Below are 22644 nucleotides of genomic sequence, written 5' to 3'. Positions count from 1 at the left end.
TAATCTTTAAAGCTGTAGGAAAGCTAGGATTGCATTAAATCCTAACACAGTATTTCTAGTAGCTAAAAAAGGAGTTCTACTAAGATATGTAGTAACAAAAAATGGTAAGAAATGTGATTAAAAAAATCAAAGTTATAGTAGAATTAAATCTTCTTTCAACAATGAAGGAAGTATAAAGATTTTTAGAATACCTAGAATGGTATTGGGAAGTGATAAAAGATTATGCTACTCTTTCTATGCCTATTATTTAACTTTAACAAAAAGATGAGAATTTTGAGTAGAGTGAAAAATACCAAGAGGCATTTGACATCTTTAAGGCAAAGCTTAGTACTTATCCTATCATAAGACCATCCAATTAGTCATTACTCTTTTATGTACTTTATGATGCTTCATCTATGGCAATAATAAGCATATTATATTAAGAAAGTAAGAAAAAAAGAAAGAATTATCTTATAGCCTTTTCCAGTTGACAACTAAATCTTATGGAAAGAAATTACACCACTACAAAAAAAAAAAAAAAAAAAAAAAAAAAAACCTTGCTGTGGGTTTTTTTTGAAAAAACATTTAGACACTACCTCTTGTTGAAATCAGTAGTATTTTTTGTACATCACATAATAATCAAGTATGTCATGAATAAGGCTGATTTAAGTAGTAGACTTACAAGGTGGATACTTTTACTAAAAGAATTCAATTACAAAGTAGAATACAAGTCCGAAAGAACAGACATGTAAGCAAACCATTTATTTAGGTTGTTAGAACAAATTAATAAAGCTTCAATTGATAATACCTTAATAGATAAAATCTTATTTCTTATTTCAACCATTCCTACTTGATATGAATTAATTACAAAGATTTTGACAATTTAAGCCTTGTTTTCTCACATTTAAAAAAAAAATCATAAAAAATAAGAATCAATAGTAGGTATTTTGCCATAATTGGTAGTAAATTGTATAAATGAAAAATAGATGTTACAAAGGTGTGTGATACGAGAAGAAATTTCCACCATTTTATCAACATGTCACAATAGTGCATATAGAGGTTATTTTATAGAAACCTTAAATAGTCAAAAAATCCTTAGAATTAGCTATTATTGGCCCACTTTATTCTAATATTTTCAAAAATATACTAAGATATGTGATGAATGTCAATAAGATATTATGAATAATTTAAAGATGAGTTTGCTTCTTCATATGTCTTTATTATTAGTTTCCTTTGAAAAATAGAAAATTGATCATATTAAAGAAGTTTATTTTAATTCTATTTATAGAATATATTATATAATTATAGTAATTAAATACTTGATAAAGTAGGCTAAGAAAAAGATAATTAAAGCCAATAATGCCACACAAATTACCAAATTCTTTTACAATCAAATTATCACTAGATTTGGATATCTAAAGAATTTAATTAATAATTATCATGGAAATATACATTTATCTCAATAATTATTTATATGATTATATAGAAGTAGATAAATATAGATTAATTTCATAAAGTCTTTTAGTGTAGCTTCCTAAAATCTTCATAGATGCGATTTTGACTTTAGATGTATTTGTAGGTTGGAAACTTGGCCAACAAGTTAACCACATGTTGATAGCTTATGGAACAAGTTAACTCCACATAATATCTTGTGGAATAAGCTAACTATGTGGTGCACACATAGATAACTTACCTTGCAAGTTAAGACATGTGGCTAGCAAAGTCAATATGTTTTGAAGGTCTTATAGGACATCGCCACGTAGTTCCTAGTTAAGAGTATATATGGAGGTAAGAATGAAGCCTTCTTCATCCTTGTCAACACCAATCTAGTCTTTAGTCTTGTGTGAGTGGATTTTTCTTCCCTCACTTAAATTTTATTTAATTAGATCATAACTTATATCAGAGCCCAATACTAATTAATGTAGAAATGCAAATCATCTATAAGATGGGAAAACCAAAATGACGAAATAATTAAGATTAATCCAACAATATAACAAGTTAGTTACACTTTTTTATGATTTAATTTTTAGCATTTGTAGTTCATTTAGTTTAGTGCCTTCCAAGACTTATTCTATCAAACTTAAATTCTAAAAATTATGAATTAAAATAAAATAAAATAGAAATAATGAATACCATGCTATAATGCTAGTCTAGGGCTTTCCAAAGTAGTATTAATCATGTAAATCGGAATTCTATATAAGAAGTTATGTATGGATGAAGTTTTTATGACAAAACTTCATCTAGAATTGAAAATTCAGTAATAAACAGCCTTAAATATTTAAGTTCAGCACTAACATGATGTTAAGATTTTTTTTTAAGATAAAAGATGAAAGTTGGAAGATTAAAAAATTAAAATATATATATATATATATATATATATATATTAAAATTTAAGTTATAATTAATAATTAAAAGTTAAGTGAAAGTTTAAAAGTAATAAAAGTAAAAGATTAAGATTAAAAATAAAAGTTTAAAGTTGAAGATTAAAAATATAAGTTTAAAGTTGTAGGTTAAAAGTAAAAGCTAAAAGGTTAAGGTAAAAATAAAAAACTAAAAGGTTAAGGTTAAAAGAAATAGGAAAAAATTAAAAGATCAGATTAATCTTTATTTTTATTTTTTATTTTATTTTATCCTTAAAGGTAAGAATGGATGGAAAGATAAGAATTTAAGATTAATTTCCAAGTGAGGTAAAAGTTCTTTGAAAATATTAAATAACATTAATTGATGGTAATAAGACGAATGAGTGATAATATAGCAATTTAGGTGCTAAGGGATGTGATTAGAAGGTGATTAGGGAAGAAAAACTTACTTCGAATATGTCAAGTTGAGGGCAGCAGATCCCTTGTCATTCAAAAATTTGCTAACAATTCCACACAGCTCTTTTGTGCTTGAAATTTTTTTTGGTTGAGGTTGACATAAATTTGCTCCTATCTACCAAATTTCATTGTGATCCGAGGTTTGACATTTGAGATGTGTGTTTTCAAAGTAAGGCGATTTGAGCTGCTTAGGCAGCAGACCCCCTTCTACTTAAAAATTCACTAAAAATCAGTTAATATTTTAAAATTGATAAGTATAATTTTTTCTAAAACCAAACTTAATATAATTCTTTTTCCAACAAATACTAGAAAAAAAATGTGAGTAAGTAGCAAGATACAATTTTTCAAAACTGGTTGTTCAACACTACCAAGGTAGTAGTCCCCTTTGAAATTAAAAATTCATTAAAAATTTGATATAGATCGAAAATCAGCGATTTAAATTTTTTAGTAAATTAAACTTTATAGTGCATTCATTTCAACAATCCACATTAAAGTTGAGTTAGAGGTCACTGAGTTATAGATTTTTTAAGCCGACACTCTAACACTACCAAGGCAGTAGATCCCTACCACCTTGAAAACTCTCCAAAAATTTGTCACAATTTCAAATTAGGCGTGCCTTATGCTGTTACAAAGCTAAGGGTGAGTAGAATCTACTTATAAAGTTTCATAGCTAGAAAATAAAAAGAGATAGATTGAGCAAATTAAAGTTGAGGCCATATAAGTTTAAAGAAGAAGATTTGCATTCACAAGATGGGGGAACATTTTGCCATGGCTTCGCTACAAGAAGATGGAGAGAGAGAGAGAGAGAGAGCTCAGTCATCCAAGCCCTCTTAACGTGGGAGGAGGCTCAAAAATAGCAGATACATCTCCACCATCAAAATCGGAAAATCTCTAACCAAGATCAAGGATCCTCAATAACTCTCAGCCCAAATCCAATTTCAAGGTTGGAAATACCTAGAACTCAAAAACTAACACCTTTTTGGTGAAAATAATACCACTAATGTCTCTAAAACATATTTTTATCGTAAGATCAACTATTCACAAGCCCAAATCTGAGTTCTAAATCATAAGAATCAAATAATTTGCTAATTTAGTTGTAAATTTCAACTACAATTCTAATTCTAATTAGCTTACTTGGAAATCAGCGAAGATTCTTGCCATCAAAGCCTTCATAATCACCATTCTTCAATTTAAATTCCCTTAAGCATGAACTCTTAGCAAATCCAAAACCTAATTGTAAATTGGCCTTGAATTTGTGATTTTTTCTAATTTTTTTTTTCTTCAACTTCAAATAGTGATTAAAATCACTATGAGAGGAAACTCCACCAAAAATTTAGCTTGTCTCCATCTTTTTAAGATCATCATTAATTTTAAAATTAGACTTTATATTTTTAATCCAATTAAATTACAAAATGAAATTTAAGCTTAAAAATCTTCAAAATTAATGAAGAAGATAGAGCAATTAGATTTAAGGGACTTTCTAACCATAGTCAAATTAGAAATTAGCTTTTGGATTGAAGATTAAGATTGTGGATTAATTTAACATATAATTCCTAAGAATTAGAAGAGAAATTCTACTAAAATTATAGTTTTATTACTAAAAAAAGATTTAAAGCAATTGAAGAAAAAAAATTATAGACCTTCTAAATTTATTATTTTTTTCTTTTGAATTTTAAAATAATCAATTAATCTACTAATTAAAAGTATCCATCTAATTAATAACCTAAAAATATGATCAAAGTATTAATTAACTAAAAAAACTAATTTAGATCTATTAATTAGTTATATTAGCATTAAAATTAATAAAAATATGTTAAAAATTACAAAAAAAAATTTAACTAACCATTGGAGCTTTTAATTATGCTCACATCTTATTTCAAGACTTTCTAGTCTTCTTGTTTTTGGCAATAACCATTCTAGTTACTATTACATTATCTTTTGAGTGACTTTCTAGTTCTCTTCAGTGACATAAGAGTATATCAAGGATTCTCTTTCTCTAAGATTCATTTCCATGATAATTTGACAAGAGTACTAATATATTGTTTCTATCTTGTTTTAGAAGTGAGTAGATTATCCTACTTCTATTGTTGTGTTTTGAAGGTTATAGATTATCTACCTTTTAAACTAAAAAATCTTATTTTCTAATATTGATCTTTCTTTAAAGAAAGTGGATTATCCCTCTTTGTAAATTTTTTTATTAGAAGTTGTAGATTATCCACCTCTAATTTAACTTTTTGGATTTGTTTGAGTTGTCTATGGAAGAAAAGATTATGGACGCTACATGTAATAGAAGTAAGAATAGATTTGCAACTATTGCAGATCTTCATGAGCTTGTCAACATTCTTAAAGTGAAAATCTCACATATTTCTTACATGAATCATGAAGGTATTGTGCCTACACCTATGAAAGAAGTTCAGAGTCTAAAGCAAGAAGTTGTGCAATTGAAGGAAGCAAGTAGATCATCTTCACAACCAAATTCAGGGAGTTTTGCTTTTATAAGTATGACAGGGACAAGGATTAATATGCTTGAGAAGTTTGATGGAAGAAGATCAAAATTTCAAGGATTTTTGCAACAAGTCAAGTTCTATCTAAGGTTGCACTCTTTCAAATATCTTGATGGATTTACTAAAGTTAGATTCATAAGCACACTTCTATCAAAAAATGCTCTTTTTTATTTTGCATCTTTAATAGAAATAGATTTGTGACTCCTTTATGATTTGAATTCATTCCTAGAAGTGTTTATGGCTACATTTGGAGAAAGTGATCAAGAACGAGCAGCAGAGACGAATTCTTATCTTTACGACAAGGTTTACGATCAGCCACCATATATATTACTAAATTCCAAAACCTTGCTTGCAATGTAGATTGAAATGACAAAGCATTCATCAATCAATTTTGATGTAGATTAAAGGATATTGTCAAAGATTTATTATTAACAATGTTGAAAGCAAAATCTTTAGAACAATTTATTACTCAAGCCATTGCATGCAACAATTGATTATTTGAAAGGCATCAAGAATAAAGACTTGGTTAAAGAAGAACAAGTCAAGTAATGGAGGCAACTTCCAAGTTTTTTGAAATATATTCATTAAGGCCGGAATCAATGCAAATTGATACAATACGTTTTAAAACTCTCATATGGCAGGAAAAGACTCAATGTTACTAAAAGGATTTATATTTATATTGTAGAGAAGCTAAAGATACTATTCAACATTGTCCAAAGAAGCAACGCAATTACAAAATGAGGAGTATAATTACCAAAGAAGATAATATGTCAAAAAATGAGTTTCTCCAGCTATAATAGGAACCATGTGGCTGAAATCATGTGCAACACCTAGTAAAGATCGTATTCTTTCTTCAGACTCCTCACCTTATTTTAAAATAGATATATGTTTAGGACCTAAAAATCACAAAATTTTTACCTTATTAGATTCAAGAACCTTACCCTATTTTATAAATGAAGATTTTGTCAAAAATCAAAAAATACCTTTAGTCAAGAAAACTAAATCCGTACATGTAGAAGTCATAGATGGTCATTTATTTTCTTCTGGAAATATTATCCATCATACTATTCTTTTATTAAATGTAATAATTAAAGATCATAATAATGTAGTAGTATTTAATATAATAAGATCTCCTTCCAACTCGATTATTTTAGAATTATCATGGCTAGAAAAATATAATTCTCAAATAGATTAGATTTCTTGTATCTTAAATATTTTTGGTGGTATAATCCAAGATCGAGTTAGTGAAGTAGAAGTACAAAATTCTAGTATTTCCAAACCTTTATTAGTAGATGCAAGAATTTTCATACATGCTGCAAAAGAAGGATCATCTTTTGCTATATATTATTTCTAATGGTGAAAAAATATCAAGTAGTATTCCTAGCCAATATGAAGAATTTTAAGACATTTTTGAAAAGAAAAATGTAGATATTCTTCCAAATCATCAATCTTATGATTGTTTAATTGATTTGCAAGAAAGAGCTCAACCACCATACAAACCAATCTATAGCTTATCGTAGAATGAATTGGTTGCATTAAAAGAATACATTAATGAAAACTTGACAAAGAACTTCATACGTCATTCTAAATGTCCAATCAGAGCTCTTATCTTATTTGTAAAGAAGAAAGATGAATTTTTGTAGATATGTATGGATTATTGATGACTCATTAAGATCTTCATCAAGAATAGGTATCCTTTGCGTTTGATTTCAGAATTGCTTGACCAACTTAATGAAGCAAAGATCTATACCAAAATAGATCTAGATGGAGCATATAACTTAGTTTGTATCAAAGAAAGAGATGAAAAAAAGACTGCTTTTCAAACTAGATATGGACATTTTGAATATAATGTTATGCTTTTTGGACTCACAAATGCACCGGCTGCTTTTCAACATCTTATGAATGATATTTTTTGTGAGTTTCTAAATGATTTTGTCATTTGCTATTTACACGACATTCTAATCTATTCTAAGAACACAATAGAATATGAACTTCATGTTCATCGTGTGTTACAAAAACTTAGAGATGCAAGATTGTATGCCAAGTTGAAAAATTATATATTCTATACTACTCAAGTTGACTTTTTAGGGTATATCATTTCCAACAAAGGCCTAATGATGGATCTCAAGAAGGTCCAAACTATTATAGATTGAAAGATTTCAAGAATAGTATGAGATGTATAATGTTTTTTAGGCTTTGTTAATTACTATCAAATCTTTATCAAATGTTTTTTCAAATTGTAGCTCCACTTACACGTTTGACTTGTAAAGACAAACTTGAGTGGAATAAAGAAGCACAAGTATCATTTGATGCTTTAAAGAAAGAATTTATTTCTGCATCAATCTTGCATTGCATTGACTTTTCTAAGACATTTTTTATAGAAAAAAATGCATCACACTTTGTTATGAGTGTTGTGTTGTCACAAATGAGAACAGATGACAAACTCCACTAAATAGCTTTCTATTCCAAAACTTTTTTAGGAGCCGAGATTAATTATGAAATCCATGACAAAGAACACCTTGTAATTGTAGATTCATTTGAAGAATGGCATCATTATCTAGAAGGCATTTGAAGCCTAGTCACCGTATATATGGATCATAAGAACTTCAAGTATTTCATGTCAACATGTGGTTTGAATCATCATCAAGCCCATTAAAGTGTGTCTTTATTCAGATTCAATTTCAAGATCATTTATTGATCCGAAAAAAAACAAGGTCTATCAGACGCCCTTCCTAGACATTCTTATCTTGCATCAAAAGAAGGAGATGTATCTTTTGATCGATAAATAATGATTTTCTTGAAGCCTATGCATTTTTATCTTTGAGCAATAAAATCAACATCAACTATTGATTCAACCTTTGTCAAGCAAATTCAATCAAATATGTCATCTAATCTTCTTATTCATAATATCAAGAATATTTCCTCTAAGTCCTATGATACTTCAAAGTTTGAGTTCAAGAATAATCTACTATATTTTGAAAATTGCTTATATATTCCAAAAAGTGAGGCACAATTACGTGTCTTTCAAGCTTGTCATGATTTTCCAACAGCAAGACATTTTGGATACAATAAGACTTTGGAGCTAATATCAAGAGATTTTTAGTGGCCTCAAATGTGGAAGGCAGTCAAAGACTTTGGAGCTAATATCAAGAGATTTTTAGTGGCCTCAAATGTGGAAGTCAGTCAAAGACTTTGTACAATAATGCGATACTTTTTTAAGATCCAAAATTCCTTGCCATCCACAGTATAGACTGCTTCAACCGTTACTTATTCCAGAACAACTATAGACTTCTGTTTCTATGGATTTTTTCATGAATCTTTCAATTTCAAGTTCATATGATTCCATATTTGTAATTTTAGATCGCTTCACAAAATGGCACATTTTGAACTATGTACAAAATCTATTTCAGGTAAAAAAACAACTAAGCTTTTTATTGACAATATCTATTACTATTATGGATTGTCAAAGGATATTATATCAGATCGGGAGATTCAATTTGTATCAAGATTTTAAAGAATCTTATCAAAGTTTCTAAATATAGATATAAAGCTTTCTTTGGCTTTTCATCCTCAAAGTGATGGACAAACGGAATGGATGAATCAAATTTTGGAACAATATTTGAGGTATACTATCAACTATCATCAAGATGATTGGACAATTCTTTTTTCATTGACAAAGTTTGCATATAATAATTTAGTATATTTTTCTACTCAATAATTTTTTTTTACTAATTATGGTTATCATCCATGACTTGATACTTTTAACTTTTCAAAAGTTGATAATCTTGTAGTAATAGATTTAGCAAATCATTTGTTAGAACTACATGCAACAATGAAGATACAATTAAAAGAAGTTCAAGGACAACAAAAGACCAACGTAGATGCCTATTGCAAGGAGTAACCACAATTCAATATAGGTGATAAGGTATAGTTACTTTGTTGCAATATCAAGACTACTCATCTTTGTGATAAGTTGGACTATCATAAGTTAGGACTTTTTTCTATTTGTGAACAAATCAATCCTGTTGCTTATTGATTATATCTACCAGAGTCTCTAAAGATCCACCTTATATTTCACATATTCCTTCTTGAGTCATATAAGATAGTGAATATTTTGGCAAGAAGACAAATGCCACCTCTTCCTATAAAAGTGAATAATAATCAAAAGTTCAAGGTGAAAGAAGTCTTAGATTCAAGGCAGTGCCAAAATAGGTTGGAATATCTTATTCATAGGAAGAGATATGATATTAGTAAATACATATGGGAGCCATCAAATAATCTTGTAAATGTAGCAAAGAAAATTGAAGCTTTTCATCAACAAAATCTATCAAAACCAAGATGAAGAATAGCAAATCTTTGCTACAAAAGAAACAAAATCAAATGAAGATAATATTCTACCTTCTATCTTTCTTTGTAGCTTGTGTGTATTTGTCATACTAAGAAGATGGAGAACCAACAATCAATAGATTCAACTCAAAAGCTTTCATTTATGGATTTACCAGATGAGACATTGTAATTGTCACAACCTTCAAGAAGACAAAATCAAGATGAAGATCTTCAAGAATAACATGTTGTTCTTCAAATAGATGGTGAGATACAATATGTTTGGTATCATGACCTTGGAAGAGACTCCCGCTATTTGGTGATTTTATTAGAGGTAGGAACAACTTGTGACAATGTTTCAATTGTTTTATTTGAAGAAAGTTACGAAAGCCTCAACAACAACCAAATAATAGGGTGGTCTTCTCACCGTGGTATAAGACACTATCGATGGCTGAGAGGGCCTATCAATTATCTTTCAAGAAAGCAAAGATTAGAGTATGTAACAAATACAATTTGCTACATCTTGGACTTCCTCAATCTATGAAAACTACTCCTGATAGAACTTATCCCTAGAAGGAGGGTTAATGTCATGGACATATATATTTACCTCAATAATTACTTATATAATTAGGTAGAAATAGATAAATATAGATTAATTTCATAAAGTCTTTTGATGAAGCTTCTTAGAAGCTTCATAGGCATAGTTTTGATTTTAGATGTATTTGTAGGTTGAAAACTTGGCCAACAAGTTAACCTCGTGTTGGTAGCTTGTAGAATAAGTTAACTCCACATAATAGCTTGTAGAACAAGATAACCATGTGGAGCATACATAAATAGCTTGCCTTGCAAGTTAAGACATGTGGCTAGCAAAGTCAATATGTCTTGAAGGTCGTATAGGACATCACCACATAGCTCCTAGTTAAGAGTTTATATGGAGGCAAGAGTGAAGCCTTCTTTACTCTTGTCAATGCCATTCTAGTCTTTAGTCTTGTTTCAAGAATTTTTATTCTTCTTGTTTTTAGCAATAGCCATTCTAATTACTATTACATTACCTTTGGAGTGACTTTTTAGTTCTCTTCAGTGACACAAGAGTGTATCAAGGATTCTCTTATTTTGAGATTCATATTCCTAATAATAATAGAGAGAAGTATTTTTTTAAATAATATGATAGAAGATTTAACCTCATAATTCAAAATTGACTATAAAAAAACTATTCCTTATCACTTTTAATCTAGCGGACATATAAAAAGAATAAATCAAACCTTAGTCAATATCTTTAGTAAACTTATAACAACATCTAAAGAGATTGGAACACCAAGCTTCATATAGCCTTGTGGATTTATTAAACTACATTGAAGATGACCACCTAAGTTACATCTTTTTCCTTGGTTTATGGCATAAAAGCCATTTTGCCAATTCAGTTTGAAATTTCATTCTTTCAAATTGCATAAACAAAAAGATTATTGATCAAGCAATCTTTAAAGGATAAATTGAAATATTTAGAAGGTCTAAATGAGGTCAAAAGAAGAAGTGCATAGCATACAAAGGCTATACAATAACAAGAAAAAATTACATTTGACAAATGGGACAAGGTTAGAATTCTTAAGCATGGCATATTGATCTTCTTGCTCTAGTCCTTGTAGTCTAATAAGGCTCTAGTTTGTTTCAGGGACTGTTGAGCATTCAAATTCTCTTTCAAGTTTTAGTATTGATATTGTGTTGTATGAATTGACATGTCTTATTTCAAATAGCAGTTGATTTCTCTTTCACTTGTGCTACGATTGATTGTATTTTGCTCTGGTGAAAATAAATAAGAGAAGATGACAATAGATTTGGTGGCAATGCGAGGTAGATGAATTTATGATAAGGAGACAGTAGGACCTTCTTTAGATTTTTTTGTTTGTTTGTATGTTGTTGATCATAATCTTAATGTAAAAGAAGATGATAGTTTTGCCATGCCAGTCATGGCAAGACTTTGTTACAATATTCAAGTAATTGTAGCTTTAATTCTTGTTTTTGAAAACAAAAAGATATTATTATAATATCTATAATTTAGATGCATTCCAATTTAGTGCTTACTAGTAGTATCTAGTTATTGCAATCGTAGAGCTATGATAATTTTAAGTGCTATCACACTAAAGCATGCTCAAAGGGAGTAATTGTAGAAAATTTCAATATTGAGAAGACTTTGAACCCTTTTTTCCATTGGTGGATTCATAGTTGTCATTGTTTTGCTGAATTTGAGTTAGAATTCACCTAATAAGAACTTAGGTTAATTAGGACAATCAAATTGAACTTAAAAGTGCAATGTGGATCTCCCCTCCCTACACAACATTAGCACAAGACAATATCAATACAAGAAAGGAGTAAGCCATATAACAAATAGACTTTTGACCTCTACAACTTTCCACTAGAATAAGTGAATACTTAATAGGTTTTCCATTCAACATTGAACCAATGTTTAGTGATTCTCCAATGTGTCGATTTTTTTGTGACATATCCAAAGTGACAGCCTTGATGTGAAATTTGGAATTAAGTCGAATTATTAGTAGATGAGTTAGATTAGAATGAATTAATTTCTTTATCTATTTGTTTAGCTATGGATTCAACACCATACAATTAGAGAGATCCTCAAGGGAAGGCTGGATTATTTAAAGGACCCAAAAAAATAGCTTCAGTAATTGAAGACATTGACAAGTAGCAAGAAGAGATGAATTTTAAAATGAGATCCTTTAAAGCTAATGGAAGTTCTAAGATAAGTTGGCACAACTAATCAAAGCCATGCATGAGCAAATGATTCTTTTGATTAAGTTTCAAAATTTAAACCAAGTCCCACCTCCTATAGAATATAATTGATATACTTTAGGACTATGATATACTCAATGTTGTCAATCAAAGTATACTAGCGAATTTTGTCCAATCCATCAAAACTACCAATAAAATCCTAGGCAACAACAATCTTATATCTCCTTCTATAAAAATCAAGATAATTTAGAGCCTAATATTCAATTCTAAAATTAAAAAAATCCTAATTATAATTTTAGGACCCAATTACAAAAATGACAAGAAATATATCACCATTGTTGAAAAAGACACCTATCAGGTAGCTGTTGGATTGAAAATAGAATAGTATGTAGAAATTATAGAAGAAACCATCCAACATATGTATGTAAGCAACTATACAAAGTAGTTTCTTTAAATTTCTTATGAAGGAATTATCAACAACAAGTCCAAGACCATTTGAAAGGGACAAGAAATCTTAGTTTAGACAATAATCTAAAATCTCCTAATCTATTTTATAAATATAATAATAATCATCAAATCCAACACCTTTTATAAGATTTAAATATCAAAAAGGAATACATTCCTATAAATGTTGATCAGTCTCAATATTGCTTCTCTCCAATATGGCATAATAAATCAAGCCTCATAGAACATATTTAGGTTGCATTAAGCAAGGTACAATTCTTCTATTTTGCAATGTTATTTTATCAAAGTGTATAAGCAGTTGTAAGTTATCATTAAATACTATGAGTAATATAGTATTAATCAAATTTGAATGAAAGATATTTGCTTCTTTGATTAGAATGAAATATTTTTAATTTATATTGAGTTTGAGTTTTAATCTAAGTATGAAAGAGTTTAAACATAATAAAATATTTATTCTTTCTTTAAAAAAAACAAGGAATTATATACCAAGAGAAGTCATCTATAAAAGTAATATAATATTTAAATCCAAAAAAATAGGACAAGAAATTCTTCTAATAAGATTTGAGTAAACAAGTTCAATTTGATAAAAAGCATAGAAGGTGGCCATTTTAAAAAACTTTGTTGCACTTTGTTTGCCATGGAAACAGGTGAAACATGTATGTGGTGGAAAATATTGAAATAGAAGGCCTAAAATTGTACTAGGTATGAACTAAAATAAACTCCTACTAGTTGGAAGTCTAATTCAATTCTCAATAATTTTGATTGTCTAAGTTTTTTAACAAATTCCTACTAGCATTTACTTTATGTCCAACAATTCTAATAACATTCCAATTTTGATTTAAATAAATCCCTCTTATAGACGATTTATTCTAATTCTTACCTATTAATTAACTTATAATTTAATTACTTAAGTTACCTCTTTTTTTTTAATTTTTTAATTTTCTAATTAGTAAAAATCTATATCTATAACCACAACAATCACATAAGCTATCTAAACAACAATAAAAAAACCACACTTAGAAGATTATTTTTATTTTTATTTTTATTATCTAATATTAAAAAATTATCCAAGATTAGAATTCATCCAAGAAAATTTGTCATCCATAAATGAGAATTTATCCACTTCTAATCAATATTCATCTACAAAGTTTCATCCATCCAAATCCTAATTCATCTATACATGATCTAAGTAAATCCAATTCTTTTAATGGTTTTGCCAATCACAATGATTGCCTCACGTCGATTACTAGATGGAGTTTGAATAACAATTGGCTTTACTAGAGAATGCTAGATTCAATCGGAATTTGTAATTCAAAACGTGAGAGGTACAATTTTCTTTTTGGAGTACTTCGAACTCCTCTCTGATTGCCTGCTGAACCCCCTTGCTGTCAAACTTTGATGACGAAGGCCCTAGGAGGATGCCTAAGCATCACCGTGGACTTTTGTGACGGTGCTGAAGTAATAGTGGCTGAATTGGTGGCTCGATTCCTTACTCCTGCCTACCTAATTTTGATTCCAATCTTCACTAAGAACCCTAATTTTAATGGCTCCTATAAGTTATGGTAGCTAACTTTCCTATGAGTTGATGTGGTTCTTCAATAATCCAACTCAAATGGTCCTTCGCAAGAATTTTTCCAATTCTGAATCCTCATCAAGGCTGCCGAACACAAGAAAATGCATTGCAAAGGAGCTTGCATGGATCAATTGCTCAATTATGCAAAGGTGCTAACACAACAAGACGACCAACAATCTAAGGATCAGAAGCTGCAATGCAGAAGGGAATTACGACACCATTGCTCCAACCAACAAGGGAGAAATCAATCGCCGACCGTCGAAGGCAGCAATAGCTATCGTATATCTTATTGCAAGGCCGCACTCATAGCAAAAAAAACCAGCAAGGGAATAACCAATCGTAACCAAACATTTGACATTGTTACTAACGACGCCGCTTCACGATCCGATAGTGGTGATGTGGAAAAAAACAACATGGATAATACAACGGTAGAGCAAGCAAGCTTAATGATAAAACCACATACGAAAGGAAAATTTTGTCGAACCAAGGAATGTTGCTTCAACTTCCACCACAATCCTGCCAGCAAAGGAGAAACAACAATGCTGTGATCGACCAACTCTCAATTATTCTATGGCAGGAACAGAGCGGGGTAATAACTTGAAGGAAAGAGCCCCAAGGAAGTAGCAATAGCGAATGCCGCTCTAGAACTTGATTCCATCAAAAATTGGCAATGGATCGAGAAAACACAAAGAGAAAAAATCCAGACTACCACGTCATACACTAAACCAGCATCGCTACTCAAATGCGAGTAGCTCCACGACTGCAATGGCTCTAGCTGCACTGCCTAGGGATTGCGGAGCTCTGCAAGACCACCGAGGAGAAGAAAATTAAATCGGGAGAAGCCATTGACAAGGCCACCGCAGCTCGCTCCGCCGCCAACGATCACTGCCAACAATCAACTTAGTAAGCGAAGAAGATTGCGGCTCCAGCCTTGTATACACTTGCTGCAAGAATCCGATGAAGACAAAATAAACCGCATACCAGAACTTGAGCATACCAGAACATAAGAGGTTCATCCACTACACACGTCACTGTGCCAAACTTGGCAAGAGACACCACTGCTCGTCCGCTCCAGCAGCCACCTTCAACCGAATAACGAGTACAACCTACCGTGTTCTCTACCGCAGCCCACTGCAGCTACAATACGGATAAAAATAGAACAAAAGAGAAACTGCTTAGCCGCAACCCACACTTGTCGGGGCTCTGCCATACACCGGAACACAAAAAGAAAATTAGGAGAGGGATCCAATTGAGGGGCCATCTGTTACCCGGCCACCAATACATGACCGCCATCCGATACAGAACCACCCGTACTCGATACAATACATCAATCATACTTCGCCGTATTTCAACAATATTTATACGTAGTTGCTTCTATACCTTGTGCTCTACCACATATTCTATTATATATTCTATTGTGTACCATATTGTACTCTGTGTTTTATATTCTGTATACTATATCCAGTACTGCAACAATACCATATTAATACTGTAATATGCTATATTCGTATCCATATCCATACAAAATCCACCACCGTATCTAGGCTATATACATCCAAAGTGGATTGTATTTGGATCGTCTTTGATTCATATATGGACCTTCTCTATACCTTATAACATTAGAATTTTGAATATTCTTGATCTTTTTTAGATGTTTCTAAAATATTAAAAAATACCTATTTGATGCTTGTAAGATGCTTCTACATGTAAATTTCTATTAGATCTTCTATATTAGCAATATTTTTTCTACTAATACAACTTTTCTTATACTTAGCATCTTTTCTCCTAATCTTTTTTAATAATTGTACTTGACATTCTAATTGTATTGTTTTTATTCTAATACAATTTGTGAGGTGATTTGGTGACTTATACCAAATCAAACAATATTATGAAGGTAATTGGCACATATATGATCTAATCTGCAATGCCACAATTGTCTAGAAATCCTAAAGTAAGCTTGAACTGAATTTTCCAATATAGGATGTATGAGAATGTTGGAAGCCACGAGATTATTTTTTTTGAGTTGAAGATCCAAAGTCAAAGATACACTTAAAAAGACAACATTTGAAATAGAAGGTGTACCTTGGGAGTTTGGTACATTTTTGGGTGATATCTGAATCGGCTAGAGTAGAGTTGACTTGGACTAGTAGAATGGATTATTGGCTGCTTCTAAAAATGCTGCAGCATGTTGTTGTAGGATTAACAATGACCATTCATAGAGGATGTTGACAACAACTAATGTCATTGGAGCATTGATGTATAGAATTAGGCTTAGGAAGCATGCAATGTCCCCTATTAGAATTGACAAGAGTTGAATAGCAGGGACATAATAATGAGCCTAATTCAGAATTGGAACAAGTATAGGCTGAACAAGGATGTAGATACTTTTGGCTATTGGAAGCTTTTGGATCAAAAGACCAGACCAATTCAAGAACACAATAGAAAGTAGTGTTCAGCCAAACTAATCCAATGGAGCTTGCATGATTGATGGCTAGAGGTGGAATGATTATAATGAGATGCTTTTTATTTTTTACAAATAAATTAGCTAAAGCTGAATATGTAAGTAAAATAGTAGTACCATGTAAATATAGATTATCAATGAGTGGACATTGTGACATGGTTATATTATCTATGTCAAGAATGTAACATTGGTAAATTTTAATGAGTATGCCACCTCCAATATCATCATGTTCTTGCATTAAAAATATTTTTTTTACAAATTTGATAGATATAATATACTAGTATGACAAATAGTGTGGCCATTAATCATGCATACGTTGACTTTTCTTTTTCCATATATAAAAAATATTATATTATTACCAATATACACTTTATTTTTATCAAATGATAAAGCTTAAAAATTAATGAATTATATTTTGTCATGATTTTTATTTTGAATATTTGTGGTCTTTTGAAGGTTGATTTGATGATAATCAAGGTTGCTACTTATTTTTAATCTTACACCTAACAAAGAAGACTTGAGTGTTGAAAGAAAAGCTCTTCATTGTAGTTTCTTTGTAAAAAAGAATCACAATTAAAGTTGGGAGTATTCTCTATTTATCAACCTTCATTTTTTGTATTATATATTTTTCTTATAAGTAAGCTTGTGTACAAACTTTACTAGTAAAATATGTATTTTTTAATACAAGCTATATTATATTAGATATTTTTAATGTGCCAATATAAAAAAATATGGAGTTATTAACACAATCTTAAATGGCTGCAAGTGTAGCATGATTCTTTTTTTTCCATGCTTAAATTTCTAATTGATTTGATGGTATTACTATATTTGCTTCTTAGATAGGTATTGGTACTCTTTTGTTTTTAAAAACCAACTTTTATATTTTTTCTATTTTGAACTTCATTTATATCTTTTGCTTCCATTGATATACCAAGTGTCATTGAATTTTGGCCATTGTTTGGTGGTGAGGCTATTAGAAGCCATAATCTTAAGAGAGGATATATTAGTGCTCTAATTTTTGTACAAAATATCTTAAGTGCAATCCTTTTTCTTATGAGCTTTCTTATATTTTTAGTTATCTATTTTTATTAAACTTGTATTCAATTTTGTTGCTCTAATACCATATAAGAATTATAAGAGTGGTAAAATTTCTTTGTTTATAATTTTTTATTAAAAATAATCCTTAAAGGTTACAAATTATATCCTTTGAGAAAGTTGACTTGGTTGTGACTCCTAAAAAAGATGTAATGGAATATGATTCAATTCTATTATAGTTTACAAATAATGATTAAGTAACTCTATTCATTGCAATAACTCATCGCTGATTACAAGAACATCTACATTAGATCTTCTACTTCATTGACCAATGCCACATCTAAGAGAATCTTTATTAGGATCTTATTTTCTATCATTGTACTATATCAACTTCAGATCCAACTCGGAGGTCATGCCCCAAATCAGCAAACATGTTCAATCTCCCACAGCTCTTGAATCCAAATGGCCACCACTTATGCCTTAAAAGATTCACCACCATCAGTTTCTTCATTTGTTCTTCAATATTTTATAAACCAAAAAATTATAATTAATAAAAGTATGATATTTAAATACTTTAATTAAGACAATTTTATGAAATTAGTTAAGATAAAATTCTACTCAAGAACATTGAGTGACAACAACCACATTAATATATTAGAGTACATGTTCTTAGATTGAAATATAAACAATAAAACAATTGTAATATGCAAAATTATTATGAAAGTAGAAACAATAAATAAAAAATTTCACATATAGAGATACACTTCAATTGGACACAAAGACACATTTACCTCCAATGTTGTGTGTAATAGAAAAATTAGTTCATTAACCATAATTGTAACAATAACCATTTAAAGCAATGGTAAGAATTCATCTAGTGAGGAATTGAGATGTTCCAGTCTTATCACCCTTACTAGATCAATCATGTATAATTATAATGTTTATGGTACATTAACTTAAATTATTCTTTATAAATTTATTTTATGATTCTAATAAGATATCATAGTATAATTTTGTGAATTAGTTTTTGATATAAAAAATTCTAAAAAAATATTAAATAATCACAAGAAAAAAAAAACTTTGAAGAAGAAATTTGTCATAGAAATTGGAGCACCAATAATCTTATCTTTTCTTCAAAATAACTAAAAATAGTCTTTTAACTAAAACATTACCAAAATTTGATAGCTCTTCGTATACAATTTGAAAAAAGAAAATTCAAATGAAATTCAAAATTGAAGAATTATGGAAGTTAGTATCTAGCAAAGACAAAGAGTCAACACCAATGCTAGAAGAAAATATGAAAATGTTGACATCACCAAATAATTAAGTTATAATTACCACGTGGAAAAACCAAAATCATGGTACATTAAATGTCATATAGAATTTTATAGATAATTCGATAATTTTTCATGTTAGAGCATGCAAAATGGCTAATAAATCTTGGCTTGCACTTAAAAATATCTATTCTTCAAGTGACATTATTACCTTTGAGTTATAATAAATCTCAACTAGTTGAAAGTTTATTTTAGTTCACTACTAATGAATTAATTGTAGAAATCCTAAAAGAAATTAGTTTTTATTTAAATTGTGAGTAATTCACCCTTAATCTCCTTAATTTTCCCAAGTATAAGACAAATAACCTCCATTACTTGAATAATTTTTTAAATTTATAATAAATAAATTAATTATATAATTTTCATAAGTTATAACTTCTATTTAATTTCTAATTAAATCAATATATATTCTTCTTAAATCACTCAATTAATCAATCAACTTCTACCATTAAATCATACCTATTATGATAAGTCATTCATAAGAAGCATGCCCAAAATTTTCTTTTCATAATGATATTTTTTAATTTAATTTATTTTTATTTTTTATTTTTTTGAATTAATATTCATTCATCAATATGAACTCATCATTGAATGAATATTCATCTAAATATAATAATTCATCCAAGTATAAAAATTAATCTAAATAATTTTTATTCAATTTTAAAAAATTCATTCAAATTCAATTATTTCTAATTAATTTTTAATTAAATCACTCTATACTCTTCTTAAATTACTCAATTAATCAATCAAATTCTACCATTAGAGTCAAATAACTTTGTATAGTTCTCCTTCTCTTTTATGCAATAGCCACATCTGATTATTGGAACTTGGTATATTGCTACGTTTTAGTTTATTACCATTTTGATGAATGTCAAAGGGATCTTCCAAATTGATAGTGTTGTTGTCAATGAGGTTGGTGTTTTTAGGTCGTCTTTCTTCATTGATCACAAGCTTGAATATCCAAGTTGAAGTTGTGATGTCTTGTTTAAATTCATTTATTTTTAATTGACTTTTTATTTTATTTTATTTTTAATCTTTGTAAATAATAGTATTGCTTATATTGATGTATGCAATATTATTCTTTGCTATGTTAGTAGGTTCTTTCCTTCTTGATTTGGACTAGTAGACACTTGCAATCAACTCTAAGAGGATCTTAGAATTGTTATTGGTTGGTATTTAATTAATAAGTCAAAATGGACAACGCCATGTCTACATTGTTAGAAAATGGGATATTGGAGATTAATTTTTATAAAAACCAATAAGTATAAGCCATCAACCAACACAGCAATAACAACTCATGAAAATCAAAAATAAAAATAAAAATAAAAAACATCAAAAAAATACATCCATTCTTTTATGCTTATATTTATCTTATACAAGCATATTGTTCCAAAAAATTGTCCAAATTGGGTGCAAGAAAAGATCTTATATATTTTATTGATACGTATGCAACTCATTACTTGGCTCACAATAAAAGCCAATTTATTAATTTTGAACCTTTATCCCAAAAAAAAAATTGAGTGCACATTGGCAATGCTAATACTCTTTTAATTTATAGCTAAGGCAATATGAATATTTCTATACTCAATAGAGATACCATTTAGATCATTAATATATTATGCATCTCTAATCTACATAAGAATTTATTTTTTATCACTGATCATAATGTAAGAAGAAGTGGCATATCAATAAAAAAAATTGTATGTGTAGACTTCTTATTGAAGATAATTCTACCATAGCCTTATGCCTACTTCAAAATCATTTGTACATCCTTGGCGATATAATATTACATAACAACAAAATAGACTACAACTTGACTATTGATTACTACTCAATTATTAACTTTTATATTATTGCAATTTCCATTAGTCAAAAGAATCCATCCTTGCTTCTAGCGTGAATAACTTTACTTCCATATATACTTTTACAACACTCTTGTTTATATGAGTCTACTTAGAACAATGAATTTGGCCTCAAGTCCTCTGATCTTCTTTAGAGCATTGACCTAATATTGTATCCTATTAAAACTTGGTGGTGCAAGCTCATAGAACTTGCCCTCAACTCGACTCCCAACTTCTTTTTTTCAACTCATGGTGGTCCTAGTTCTACTTCATGACAACAAAAAATGGAGTTTCTACCATATTAGCACTTAAAAGACACTCCTCACAAGCAATTTTCTTTTGTAGTATATACCTATTCAATTAATACTCTTCCAAACTATAATTATATACTATTTCAAAAAAATTCTTTTCATTTGTAGGATCGCAAGTTGAAGCATATTAGTACCAAAAGTTTACAATAAGTTATCACTAATAAGTCTATTATGAACTTATCTATTAAGTAAGTTCTTCAATACTTATATCCAATATGTCTTCATGGAAAGCAAACTGTGATAAAATTCCTAGAAGTGACTACAAATTGAGCTACTCAACTTCTTCAATTAATTCATTCAGATTTAAGTGGCCGTATCATCTCACCCACTTTCTCCAAGTTTGAATATTATGTCACATTTATTGATGATTTTTTTTATTTTATACCATGCTCTAACTTCTTAATTACAAGAGTAAATACTTTCACATTGTTGTGTTATAACACAATTATATGGTGAAAATATAAATGAAAAAGATTTTATTAATATTTAATCATCTTGGATGTTAGAAACAGTGGCCAATTCCTGTGCCAATATTCAGGGGCCAGTTAATGTCACTCTATTACAAGCTATATCACCGTACGTGACATCAGCAAAATGCTCCACCAGCATCATCAAACCAAGTACCCTTCGTACCAGTGGGGCAACTAGGATCATTTTCTAACCCTACATGGAACAAACCTAGTAGATATATATCGGTGGAGACACCCAATATGCCTGATGGAAGGTGCAAGAAGACCACTTCGTTGTTTTTGTTACAAACATATTGATCATTATGCTATTGAATATCCCAATCCCAGAGCCAGTGACGATTATATGCCAATGTGTGGAAATTGCAAATAGTCGAGGTATACTTATCAGCAATATAATGCTCCGTTCAATTTCAATAATCAGGATCAATAGATCCAAAGCCTTGGAAAAATTGAGGAGATAAATCGAGGTCTTCAAGATACTCTAGTGAATCAGGTGGAATGTGTCTAAGCCATTTTTACTAAGAGTTGAGAAAATGAGAAAGGACTAATTCAATATTTGGGTGAGCCTAATGCGAAGGGCCAATTTGACCCAATTACAAGGACATCCAATCAAAGTCCTGTTATGGGCCTCTTACCTAGTATGAGACCTGATTCGGTTGGGCAACCCAATGAGATCCCGATTACGGAGGCTTCAGTTCCATTTCAAGCTATTCTGTTTTCTATGCCGTTTGGGAGAAACGTCTTTTTTGTGGGAAGATCTTCTTAGAGGAGGGAATTCCATAGAAGC

The 22644-nt window shown here is 29.7% G+C and overlaps 1 long non-coding RNA gene across 1 annotated transcript; it reads right to left on the bottom strand.

Annotated features, from left to right (window-relative positions):
* Positions 1 to 14867: 14867 nt before the first annotated feature.
* LOC149989586 (uncharacterized) lies at positions 14868 to 15643 on the bottom strand. Its single transcript, XR_016502396.1, has 2 exons — positions 15403 to 15643; positions 14868 to 15290 (listed from the first exon to the last, which is right to left on the bottom strand). It is a non-coding gene; the product is annotated as an uncharacterized LOC149989586 (long non-coding RNA).
* Positions 15644 to 22644: the final 7001 nt, after the last annotated feature.

Source organism: Physcomitrium patens, chromosome 3 (genome assembly GCF_059467195.1).
Source record: "Physcomitrium patens ecotype Gransden chromosome 3, ASM5946719v1, whole genome shotgun sequence".
Taxonomy (NCBI): domain Eukaryota; kingdom Viridiplantae; phylum Streptophyta; class Bryopsida; order Funariales; family Funariaceae; genus Physcomitrium; species Physcomitrium patens.
The sequence above is the reverse complement of the archived record's forward strand: the minus strand, read 5'-3'. Positions and strand labels throughout refer to the sequence as shown.